The sequence below is a fragment of the Hylobates moloch genome, unplaced genomic scaffold (assembly GCF_009828535.3).
Source record: "Hylobates moloch isolate HMO894 unplaced genomic scaffold, HMol_V3 SCAFFOLD_1, whole genome shotgun sequence".
Classification (NCBI taxonomy): domain Eukaryota; kingdom Metazoa; phylum Chordata; class Mammalia; order Primates; family Hylobatidae; genus Hylobates; species Hylobates moloch.
In genome coordinates, this window is record NW_026652276.1 from 109,327,095 (window position 1) to 109,339,492 (window position 12,398).

Consider the following 12,398-nt stretch of genomic DNA (forward strand, 5'->3'; position numbering starts at 1 on the left):
GGAGTGGGAGGATTACACAGTATTCTTTTCAAGTGCTCTCAGTCCCTGATCAAAGGGAGGGTTTTAGAGCCTTAGTTTGTTGGAGATTCCATATAAGACTATTCTTGGTTTGGGGTTTTGAGTAAATCACTTTTGCTTAAACGCCAGAGAAAAAGAGTACTAACCCATGCATTGTCAACTACAAAGTCCTATCCAAGTGCCAATTACTTTTATGATTTTAAAATGGAATTTGGGGTTTAGTGGTGTGCAGGGTATTCACCATTAGTGAGGGCATTTCTTTTGAAAGGTAATAATTCATTCAATAATTCATTTAATTATTTGAGCCTTTACAAAGAACAGCCAGAGCTCCTCTCCATCTCATTTTTTGCCACACGAAATATTGCCCCCTCTTTCTTCTTCCCTTTAAGCACCACAATGAGGGGTCATCGTCATGACTCAATTCTGCGTGTCCACCGGGGCAAGCTGGCTTTTGTTCTCATCGCTTTGCTGGGAATGGAATCATCAGAGGATTTTTTGTTGCTGAGTTCTTTGAACTCTTCTTAGTGCACAGTTGGCCTGGACTCTCTGCAGCACGTGGTGCTGTTGGCCATGGCCTGGTTCTCAAAACCTGGGTCTCCACTGACTTCTGTGCTAACACCCTTGGCTCTTGCTTCTCTGATTCCTTTCTCTGCTTCTGTTGCTGGCTTTTCTTTCCACATCTTTCTTTATCTTAAATGTTGATATTACCCCGGGTTTAGTTTTTAAATCCTTACGTGGTTTGGATCTGTGTCCCTGCCCAAATCTCATGTCTAATTCTAATCCTCAATGTTGGAGGTAGGGCCTGGTAGGAGGTGATTGGATCATGTGGGTGGTTTCCGTGGTTTAACACCATTCCCGCTTGATGCTGTCATTGTGATAATGAGTTGTCATGAGATCTGGTTGTTTAAAAGTGTGTGGTACCTCCCCCCTCTCTCTTCCTCCTGCTCCCAGCATGTGTAATGCTGGCACCCCACTTTGCCTTCTGCTATGATTGTAAGTTTCCTGAGACCTCCCCAGAAGCCGAGCAGATTACAGCATCATGCTTTCTGTACAGGCTGTACAGACTGTGAACCAACTAAACCTCTTATCTTTATAAATTACCCAGTCTCAGATACTTCTTTATAGCAACGTGAGAATGAACTAATACAAAACCCTTCCAATTTCCCAAGATACCATTATCTGTTTCTAAGACTTCCATCCATCTAATGACTGTCTGTATTCTGATGAGTCTCAAAAACCACATCCACTACCCTTGAAGCATCCATGCTTAGGAATCACCATTTTAAGGATACGAAATTGAATAAGCCATAGTCTCTTACAACAAGGAGTTTACAGTCTATTAGGGCAGATTAGATGTGCACACGCATTGTGTTTTCAACTTGGACTTCCCCATCTGGCCTAGCAGAGAACGGATACTCAAGACTTAAGGTTTCGTGGTCAAAACTTTCTTCCATTGAATAGAGGTGGCACCAACACCTAAGGTGATTAAGACAGACACCTATAAAGCTGTCTATTTTATTTGGAACTGCAAGAAGTTTAGGAGAAAACAAATGCCATCTCAGCTGTAAGTAGAACTGTATCAGTTGGTGTTGCTTAGTTGTAAGCCACAAAAATGGACTCCTGGTAATTTTAACTAAGAAAAAGAGTTTATTGAAAGAATAGAAAATATGTCTCGGAATTGAAGAAAGAACTGGATAACCAAGTTTCTAAAAAAAAAAAAAAAAGCACCAACACCATTCTGGAAGACTGGGCAATAGAAACACACAGATTATCACGTGCCTAAACCTTGGCTCAGAGGTAGCTTTGCCAGAACTCCAAAGTAAATAAAGCTCTGTAGGCTAAGACCTGTTAACTTAAAAAAAAAAATCACAAATTTATAAATTTAGAGAAGACTTTATTTCTTGTAAAGGGTTATATCCTGCAAGATGGCCATCCCATATGCTGGGAATCACAGCCTCTGGCCCAGACCAGAGATAGGCACATCAAAGGAGGAGGAGGAGCTGGGGCAGGAGTTTATGCTGAACAGGTTGGCTAAACATACATATGCAACAGGTTAAGGAAAAGCTATAAATATTCATGAAGGTTGTCCTAATGTATGCGTATTGAACAAACATGCATCTAACATAGGACCCATGTTCACATCGTGGTGGAGACTTAGCACTTAAATGTATTACAGTTAGCCTCTAAATGTCAAAACAACTTTTCAGGATATGGAGCTACTCAAGTGTGCAGCCTCTATAAACCATATGGAACCAGCCCATGGCTGGTGATCTTCTTATCAGGAGAAAGATACAGAAAGCAGCCTCTTGTGCAATCAAAACTGTAGTTGTGACTGGTGGAATGGAGGGGATCAGTTAATTAGTGTCTGGTGGTGAGCTAATATTTTAATAATACTTATCCCAAGGTCAGTGCTTGTTTAGCTGCTAGAGAAAAGTGAAAAAAAAAACAAACAAAAAAAACCCTGTGTGGTTTGAACCTTGAGTGTAGTTCATTCTTTAAGTGTAGGGGGGTCTGACTTAACCCTTGCCTGACATGACCTTAGATCCTGTTTAGAATTTGGTATCTTATTGCCACAAAGAGTCTGTTCTGTCAGTTTTGTGGTCTCTATTTTAACATTAGTGCTGGTCAGCTGTGTCTGAACTGCAAAAGGGCATGTATTATGAGGCATGTCTGACTCCCTGTCCCATTGTGGCTGGGAACTCAGTTTTAAGGTTTTTCTGGGGTCCCCTTGGCCAAGAGAGTTTGTTCAGTCGGTTGGGGCAGCAGGGTGGGGGTGGGGCTTAGGCGTTCATTCTTAGTTTACAGACCACAGTTACCTGTCACAAGAGAAAAAAGTGGATTAGTCAATCACAGTGCCTGACTCATAGTTGGTATTCAATAGCAAATTTTTGAATGAGGAAATCAATGAATCCGGTTACTAGGTAGGTTAGATAACACCTAAAATCTCTGCCAATGATACTAGAATTCTGTCATAGACCAATGTGAAACTTTCTGGGCATTTTAGTGTGGCTGGCATGGTGAATAAACTATATTTCTGTCTGAATGGGAAGACAAGAATACTGTGTGTAGCTGTCTTATTGGGATTCAGAAATCACCCTGGTTATTACCGAACCAAATAAAAATAAACTCAGAAGAAGCATCTGCACATAACGCTATTGTTTTTTTTTCACTGATAGGAGCATTATGGGATGTTGAGGGATGCCAGAGAGGATGCAGTAATGTTCCTTTGGATATAGAACACTTGAGATTTGACAGTTTCACATTTTTCTTTATTTCTGTGAAGGCAGGATACTGACAGGGCTATATTCTGCCACTCACTCACGCTATTTTCTTGTAAATGGCAGTGAAGGAAAGAGGGGAATAGAGATACCTTATTAATCAACTCGACTATAATTTTATAGCACTGTGCCCAGAAGGACACACTGAACTATCGGTGTCAGTCAGGAAAACACATGACTCAGACAAATTAAAGACTGTAGAAATTCAACAGGTGGACAGGAGCCAAACTCCATCCATCAGGCTCTGTGCCTTTAAGCCTATCTGGGCAGCATTTGTTACTCAAGATGAGAAACGGGCAACCCTATTGATCCACTGGTACATTTGTATGTCTTGAGCCTTGTTTTAATATTTTCTTTTTCTTTCTTCTTTTTTTGGAAGCACCAACTTCCAGGCACGAAGTTTGTTCCTCTAGTTCTGCAGAACAAACCAGCACAAAATGCAGTGGTTTAAAGAAAATATTTATTTGGCTCTTACAGGTCTGTGGGTGAACTGGGCTCAGCTGGATGGTTTTCACTTGGGGTCTCTCCAAAAGTTTTTTTTTTAATCTTCAACTTTTATTTTAGGTTCAGGGGTACATGTGCAGGATGTGCAGGTTTGTTACATAGCTAAATGTGTGCCATGGTGGTTTGCCTCACAGATCATCCCATTACCTAGGTATTAAGCCCCACATGCATTAGCTATTCTTCTTGATGCTCTCCCTCCCCCCACTCTCATGATGGGCCACGGTGTGTGCTGTTCTCCCCATGTTTCTGTGTGTTCTCATCATTCAGCTCCCACTTGTAAGTGGGAACATGCGGTGTTTGGTTTCCTGCTCCTGCGCTAGTTTGCTGAGGATAATGGCCTCCAACTCCATCCATGTTCCTGCAAAGGACATGATCTCATTCCTTTTTATGGCTGCATAGTATTCCATGGTGTATATGTACCAGGTTTTCTTTATCCAGTCTATTATTGATGGGCATTTGGGTTGATTCCATGTCTTTGCTATTGTGAATCTCTCAAACAGTTTTGCATTTAGATATTGATTACAGTTGGGGTCATCTGAAGGTTCAGATCTTCTCTGATATGTCTGGTGTCTCAGTGGGGGTAGCAGAGCTGTGTAGGTTAGCTAGGCAACACTCTCTTTTCATGTTAACCTGGGGTAGCCAACTGCAAAGCGCTTACAGTGCAAACTTTCCAAGATCTCCCAGTGGAAGCCAGAAGACTTTTTTTTTTTTTTTTTAGACGGAGTCTCCCTCTGTCTCCCAGGCTGGAGTGCAGTGGTGCGATCTCGGCTCACTGCGAGCTCCACCTCCTGGGTTCACGCCATTCTCCTGCCTCAGCCTCCTGAGTAGCTGGGACTACAGGCGCCGGCCACCACGCCTGGCTAATTTTTTGTATTTTTAGTAAAGAAGGGGTTTCACCATGTTAGCCAGGATGGTCTCGATTTCTTGACCTTGTGATCCACCCGTCTCGGCCTCCTGAAGTGCTGGGATTACAGGCATGAGCCACCGCGCCCGACCAAGACTTCTTATGACAGCTTCAGAAGCCATGCAGAGTCACAGGCCTGTTGAGATTTAAGGAACGGCGATTGCATGAGGGTGAGTCCCAGGAGCTTCATTTCATTAGGAAGCCATCTTTGAACTATAGCAGAGAAACAGTAAAAGAACAAACATAACTAACTCCATTTTTGTTTAAGGGACCTTTACTCATTCCTACATGTAGCCTAGGATAATTTTAGAACACTGGGATAATAACGCACACACAGCAATCATGTAGTTTTAAAAACTAACTCTGGGATTAAGGGAGAAGTATGTAAACAGCTAGCTGTTTTGTTGTAAAATTTATATGAGCATTGTGACCTGACCAAGGATGGAGAAGTTTCCAACCTCCTTGGACCCTCACTAGTGCCCAGATGTCTGCGGTGGTCGGTTACCTCTTTTTAAAATTTAAATTATTTTTTAAAATATGGAATGCTTCAGGAACTTGCATGTCATCTTTGCCCAGGGGCCTTGCTATTCTTCTCTGTACCGTTCCAATTTTAGTATATGTGCTGCCGAAGCAAGCACTGTCAGTTACATCTTGATCCTAGCTGCCCCCCTTCCCCCTGCTCTTAACATAAAAAGAGCCTAAAACTGGTTGTGACTTAAGATGGTACTTTGGGACGATAGTCCACCATCTTCTTGCTTTGCTTGCCTCCAAATCAACCAGCTTTTCTTCCCACAAATTCTTGCCTCTTGTGCAAGGCTTTCAAGTGGTCAGCAGCTGAACCCTGGTTCGGTTACAGAGCAAGGCTGTGTTAAGTCTCTTCTCGTGTATGTGGCCTCTGGAGGGGCTGTGCATAGTCTTGCCTCTAATACTGCATGCTTTCCACAACCTGGAGTCCTATGGCTCCCACAATTTTCTCTATTCCCTTGATCTGTATGTACCTGCCTGCCTTCCTGAGCCATGTTGTTCTCCCATCTCTGCCTCTTGGCCTAGATTCCTCTTACTGATCCCCAGATCTCCCCCACACTACATCCCATCAGGGAAGTGGTTCATGGCTGCCCAGGCCAGGCCAGACTCTTTTCTTAAAAACTTCCAGAGCCCAGGTGTGATAGCTCATGCCTCAATCCCAGCACTTTGGGAGACCGAGGCAGGAGGATTGCTTGAGATCAAGAGTTTGAGACCAGCCTGGGCAACATAATTACACCCCATCTTCACAAAAAATATAAATATTAGGCCAGGCGCGGTGGCTCACGCCTGTAATCCCAGCCCTTAGGGAGGCCGAGGTGGGTGGATAACGAGGTCAGGAGATGGAGACAATCTTGGCCAACATGGTGAAACCCCGTCTCTACTAAAATACAAAAACTTAGCCAGGTGTGGTGGTGCGTACCTGTAATCCCAGCTACTTGGGAGGCTGAGGCAGGGGATTTGCTTGAACACGGGAGGTGGAGGTTACAGTGAGCTGAGATAGCCCCACTGCATTCCAGCCTGGTGACAGAACAAGACTCCGTCTCAAAAAAAAAAAAAAATTAAATATTAGCCCGGTGTGGTGGTGTGCGCCTGTAGTACCAGCTACTCACGAGGCCAAGGGAGGAGGATTATTTGAGCCCAGGAGTTTGAGGCTGCAATGAGCTATGACCTTGCTACTTCACTCCAGCCTGAGTGACAGAGGCAGACCCTGTCAAAAAAAAAAAAGAAAAAAAAATAAACTCTCAAAGAAGTGAGCTCGTTCCCTTCATGACACTGACAGCAGTTTGTACATACATCAGCTGCAAGATACTTGGACTAACCTCCTCTGGAAGTCACTTCAAAAGAGCAACAGCCACTGTATTTTGTTTATCTTTTTTTAAATCAATATCATGTCTTTACACTTAATGCATAGTGGCAGCTTAGCAACCTTTCTTCAGTGAATGAATGAATGAACATCTCTTTTCAAACTGCTGTGCTCTATGTTGTGGCTTCTTTTTCAAGATAATTTGCTTGTTCTATTGGGAACACATCTTTTTTTTTTTTTTTTTTTTTGAGACAGACTCCCACTCTGTGGCCTAGGCTGGAGTGCAATGGTGAGCTCTTGGCTCACTGCAACCTCTGCCTCCTGGGTTCAAGTGATTCTCCTGCCTCAGCCTCCCGAGTAGCTGCGATTACAGGCATTAACCACCATGCCCAGCTAATTTTTTTTTTTTGTATTTTTAATAGAGATGGGGTTTCTCCATGTTGGCCAGGCTGGTCTCGAACTCCTGATCTCAGGTGATCTGCCCCTCTTGGCCTCCCAAAGTGCTGGGATTACAGGCCACAGGGAACAAATCTTCTGATGGAGAGAGATTTAGCTGAATTCAGGGTATCAGGGGCTCTTTAAGAGACTGGGAAATAAGGAACAAGGCATGGGATTTTCAGAGATGTCGCCTTCGTCCTGGGATGCACGGGTTGGGTGCAGTGGATTAAACTCCTTGGGGATCCTGTGGATTGGGGATGGAGACACAGATTAGTGCATACTCGCCTGAGCCAAAAACTGAGGACAGTCTTCCCACGTGGTGGCTGCTGTAGGGGATCTGGGCTGATTTCCCTGAGCAGTCAGGAAAGAGGCAGTTGGCCCTGGCGGGTGGCAGGTGGAATATCTAAGCTGCAAAGCTGGCGTGAATCTGTTAAGAAGCAGGGCAGGTGCGTAGACGTTCAGACCATTGAAAAGGGGCCCAGGCTGCCAGCAACAATCTCAGTTAGGAGACGTTCTGCAGGGAGCACAGCCGGCAACTCGAGTGTCTCATTTCTCCAGGCTTCTGAGGTCACACCTTCCTGTATTAACCAAATCATATAAATGAAGCCTCTATCCTGCTTCTTTGCAGTGAATCTGGTATTCCCCCAACCTCCGCAGGGCATGCTAGATGGTTCTGACTGCCAAGCCCCCAACACATCGCTGGCTGTCTGCAAATGCTGTATCTTTCTTATGATTTCACACCAAATGTGAACGGAGGTGCCTCTCCTTCAACTCCATAGCACCACCAACCCACAAGTGACTTCACCAGAGAACTTTGGGTTGGGGGACAGAGGAAAATGATAGCACAGGGCAGGAAATGACTTCAAAATAAACAGCAGAAATTGCTGTTCCTAAAATTTAATGGCCAACCATCACCCTAGAAATTCCCTTAAAAGCTATAGTTCTCCTTGGTTTCAGCTGAATGTTCTTTTGTGAAAGCTTCATTCTCCTTAGAGTCAACACCTGCTAATATTATCTGTAGCTGCCTCAACAACGTGTAAAAAACTCTTTGAGCCTGCCAAGTGAAATCTTCAAATGTCTTAGCACTAAATATATATAATTTTGGACAGATGTGGTGGCTCACGTTTGTAATCTCAGTGCTTTGGGAGGCCAAGTCAGGAGGATAACTTGGGGCCAGGGGTTTGCGACCAGCCTGGGCGATGTAGTGAGACCCTCATCTCTACAAATAAATAAATAAATAAAAATTAGCTCAGTGTGGTGGCACATGCCTGGAGTCCCAGCTACTCGGGAGGCTGAGGCAGGAGGATCGCTTGAGCCCAGGAGTTGGAGGCCACAGTAAACTATGATTGTATCACTGCACTCCAGCCTGGGTCACTAGCAAGACCCTGTCTCTTAAAAAATCAATCAATCAATCAATCTTATGCCAGAAAGCCTTAACTAAGAAAATGCATTTAACCAATGAAGAGAAATTTATGCTCCCTGCTCCTGCCTCTTTCATCTAGATTTTCTTTTGTATAAACAAATGCTCCTTAAAAGGGTATTGGTTGGTGCAGTGGCTCATGCCTGTAATCCCAGTACTTTGAAAGGCTGAGGCAGGAGGATGGCTTGAAGCCAGGAGTTTGAGACCAGTCTGGCAAACATGGCAAGACCCTATCTCTACTAAAAATACGAAAAAATTAGCCGGGCATGGTGGCATGTGCCTGTAGTCCCAGCTACTTGGGAGGCTGAACCAGGAGAATCACTTCAACCTGGGAAGTGGAGGTTGCAGTGAGCTGAGACTTTGCCACTGCACTCCAGCCTGGCAGACAGAGCAAGACTCCATATAAAAAAAAAAAAAAAAAAGAAAGAAAGAAAGAAAAAAGGAATCAATGGGAAAAATTATGATTGTTTCATGAACTTTAAAAGTCAGAACTTTAAAAACTTTCTTACTGTCAATTATAAATGTATAGAAAAATTTAAAAATAAAAAATGAATAGTACAATGAAATTTTAAATGAATGAAATATAGGGAACTAAAATCTTGATTTCTTTGTGAAATATGTATCAAGAGTAGTTTCAACAGTGCTTGCCTTCTTCTGTTTGTACAACTTATGACACGGAGTGAACATTTTGGTGAACTGTCATACTGCGACGTAAGGCTGAATCAGCTTTCAACGTTCTATTCTTTGTGCTTTCAATTTTGGGAAATATCTCTGGGAGTTCCTTTCATGCGAAGTTGTTTACCACTGGCACCACTTCTTCTGGGACGCCTTCATTCTTTTGATAAATCTGTCATTTATGTTGATGAGCTCACCTTCACTAATTCTCTGATTGGGTGTTTAAGGTATCAGCTGCAGCACCAACATTTCCATGGTCAGCTACTACTTTTATAACTCCATTTATTTTACCATCAAATTTGATTCCCAGTATTATCATGTTTTGTTTCTTTGCTACACTTTGATCTTTGCTGGCCAACTCCCTCTTCCACTTATCCATTTTTATAAAATGTCACATGGATTGAACACTGGGATTAGATAGGGAGGAACACGCCTACACGCTTTGCTGTCTGTGTGTGAACTGAATAACAGATGTGCAATGACGGGCTTTGAAAGGAGTGACAGAATCGTTCACTGATCATGTGATTTGTGGACAGACAATCTAGCACTAAAGCTTGTAGTTAACACATTTCCTGACAGTTAATATACCGTGGTAACAAGCTACAGTCTGTGTAATACTTGTTTGAAAGGAAAATAAATCCTAGGACCCCAATATCATTAAGCTAAGGGGAAAAGTCAAGCTGGGATCTGCTTAGGACAAACCTGCCTCCCATTCTATTCAAAGTAACACCTCTTCTCATCGAGATAAATACATATCTGATTGTTTTCTTTGGAAAGACTAATCAGAAACTCAAAAGAATGCAACCGTTTGTTTCTTATCTACCCATGACCTGGAAGCCCCCTCCCCACTTGGAGCTGTCCTGCCTCTCTGGACTGAATCAATGTACATCATACATATATTGATTGATGTCTCATGTCTCCCTAAAACGTTCAAAACCAAGCTGTGCCCCTGACCATCTTGGCGACATGCCATCAGGACCTCCTGAGGCTGTGTCACAGATGCGTCCTTAACCTAGGCAAAATAAACTTTCTAAATTGACTGAGATCCGTCTTAGATATTTTGGGTTAACACATGCCTTTGTAGACTGGAAACTAGCACCATTCATAACCTGAGAAAATCTGTCTTGATCTTTAAACAATGATTTACCATTTTCATAGGTATGTAGCCTATTTTGTCATTTAGAAACTGCTTGGAAACTCTTCTATGTGCACTCTTGCTCAGCCTGTCCCACAGGTCTGGAGGCAATATCATGAGCTTTAACATTTTTCTTTTTCTTTTTTTTTTTTTGAGACAGAGTCTCACTCTGTCACCCAACTGGAGTGCAATGGCGTGATCTTGGCTCACTACAACCACCGCTTCCCAGATTCAGGAAATTCTCCTGCCTCAGCCTCCTGATGAGCTGGGATTATAGGTGTGCACCACCACCCCTGGCTAAGTTTTTTGTATTTTTAGTAGAGACGGAGTTTTGCCATGTTGGCCAGGCTGATCTTGAACTCCTGACCTCAGGTGATCCACCCACCTCAGCCTCCCAAAGTGCTGGGATTACAGACGTGAACCACCACGCTCGGCCAACATTTTTCTAAAGGGCTTATTCATCTTTGGTTTCAATGGTGAAAGCTGAGAAAGAATTAGAGATAATCTTTGCCTGGTCTTCTTTATCTTAGTTCCAAATTGTCTTATCCATAAACCACCACCTATTATTGGGTATAGGATATTAACTTTACATTCAGTTGCTCAATTGTTTATCAAAGATATACTGAGCACCTTTTTGGGGTGAGCACTGTTGAGCATACAAAAATACATTTAGGATGGGCATGGCAACTCATGTCTGTAATCCTAGCGCTTTGGGAGGCTGAGGTGGGAGGATCACTTGGCCAGGTCTAGGCCAAAAGCAGCCTAGACAACATAGTGAGACTCCATCTCCACAAAGAAGAAAAACTAGCATTAGCTGGGCCTGGTGGTATGTACCTGTAGTCCCAGCCACTGGGGGGGGGGTTGTGGAGAGAGGATCTGTTGAGCCCAGGAGGTTGGAGCCACAATAAGCTACAATCGCACCATTGCACTCCAGCCTGGGTGACACAGTGAGACCCTGTCTCAAAAAAAAATTAAAAATAAGAATAAATAAAATTACTTGCACATGGATACCATCCCCTACAATTTAATAGAAAAGTTCAAGATTGTAGCCTGGGCAACGTGGCAAAACCTCGTCTCTTCAAAAAATACAAAAATTAGCCAGGCATGGTGGCGTGCTACTTGGGAGGCTGAGGAGGGAGGATTGCTTGAATCTGGGAGGTCAAGGCTGCAGTGAGTCAAGATCATGCCACTGCACACCAGCCTGGGTGGCAAAGTGAGACCCTGTCTCAAAAAAAAAAAAGATTGTAAAATTACAGTCAACCCTCATTATGTGCAGATTCTGTATTCACAAATTTACCAACGTGCTAAAATTCATTTGTAGTCCCCCAAACCAATACTTCCTGCGCTTTCGTGGTCATTCGTAGATGCGTGTGAAGCAGTTAAAAACCTGAGGCACCAGCTGGGTGTGGTGGTTCACTCCTGTAATTCCAGCACTTTAAGAGGCCGAGGTGGGTGGATCACAAGGTCACAAGTTCGAGACCAGCCTGGCCAATATGGTGAACCCTCGTCTCTACTAAAAATACAAAAATTAACCTGGCGTGGTGGCGTGTGCCTGTAACCCCATCTACTCAGGAGGCTGAGGCAGGAGAATCACTTGAACCCGGGAGGCGGAGGTTGCAATGAGCTGAGATCACGTCACTGCACTAAAAAAAAAAAAAAATCTGAGGCACGTGAGGCAAAATTTCCCAGCTGAGGTGCAGCAAGGCAATGCTCTTTCCTCTTGTTTTAGCCTCACACAGAGATATCCAGAAGATGCAGGTGGAACAGTGAAGTGTAGGGACAGAAGCTCTGGTTCTGGGGCCAGATGGACTAGGTTTGAATTCCAAATCTAACACTTGGGAGAAGGTAGCCTCAGGCATGTCATTGAACACTTCTAAACCTCATTTTCTCCTTTGTAAAAATAAAGAAAAGAGAATCCACCAGGATTCATTGTTTGTAGGATTTAAGATTATATATATATATATATAATTTGTCTGAGACAGGGTCTCTCTTTGTCGCCTAGGCTGGAGTGCAGTGGCATGATCTTGGCTCACTGCAACTTCTGCCTTCTGGATTCAAGCAATTCTACCTGCCTCAGCCTTCTGAGTAGCTGGGATTACAGGCGCCCGTCACGACGCCTAGCTAATTTTTAAAAAATTTTTTTGTATTTTTTAGTAGAGACAGGGTTTTGCCATGTTGGCCAGGCTGGTCTTGAACTT

At 43.5% G+C, this 12,398-nt stretch overlaps 1 non-coding gene across 1 annotated transcript; it reads right to left on the reverse strand.

Annotated features, from left to right (window-relative positions):
- Window positions 1-5,235: 5,235 nt before the first annotated feature.
- LOC116809783 (U6 spliceosomal RNA) lies at window positions 5,236-5,342 on the reverse strand. Its single transcript, XR_004369969.1, has one exon. It is a non-coding gene; the product is annotated as a U6 spliceosomal RNA (small nuclear RNA).
- Between the last annotated feature and the right edge of the window lie 7,056 nt (window positions 5,343-12,398).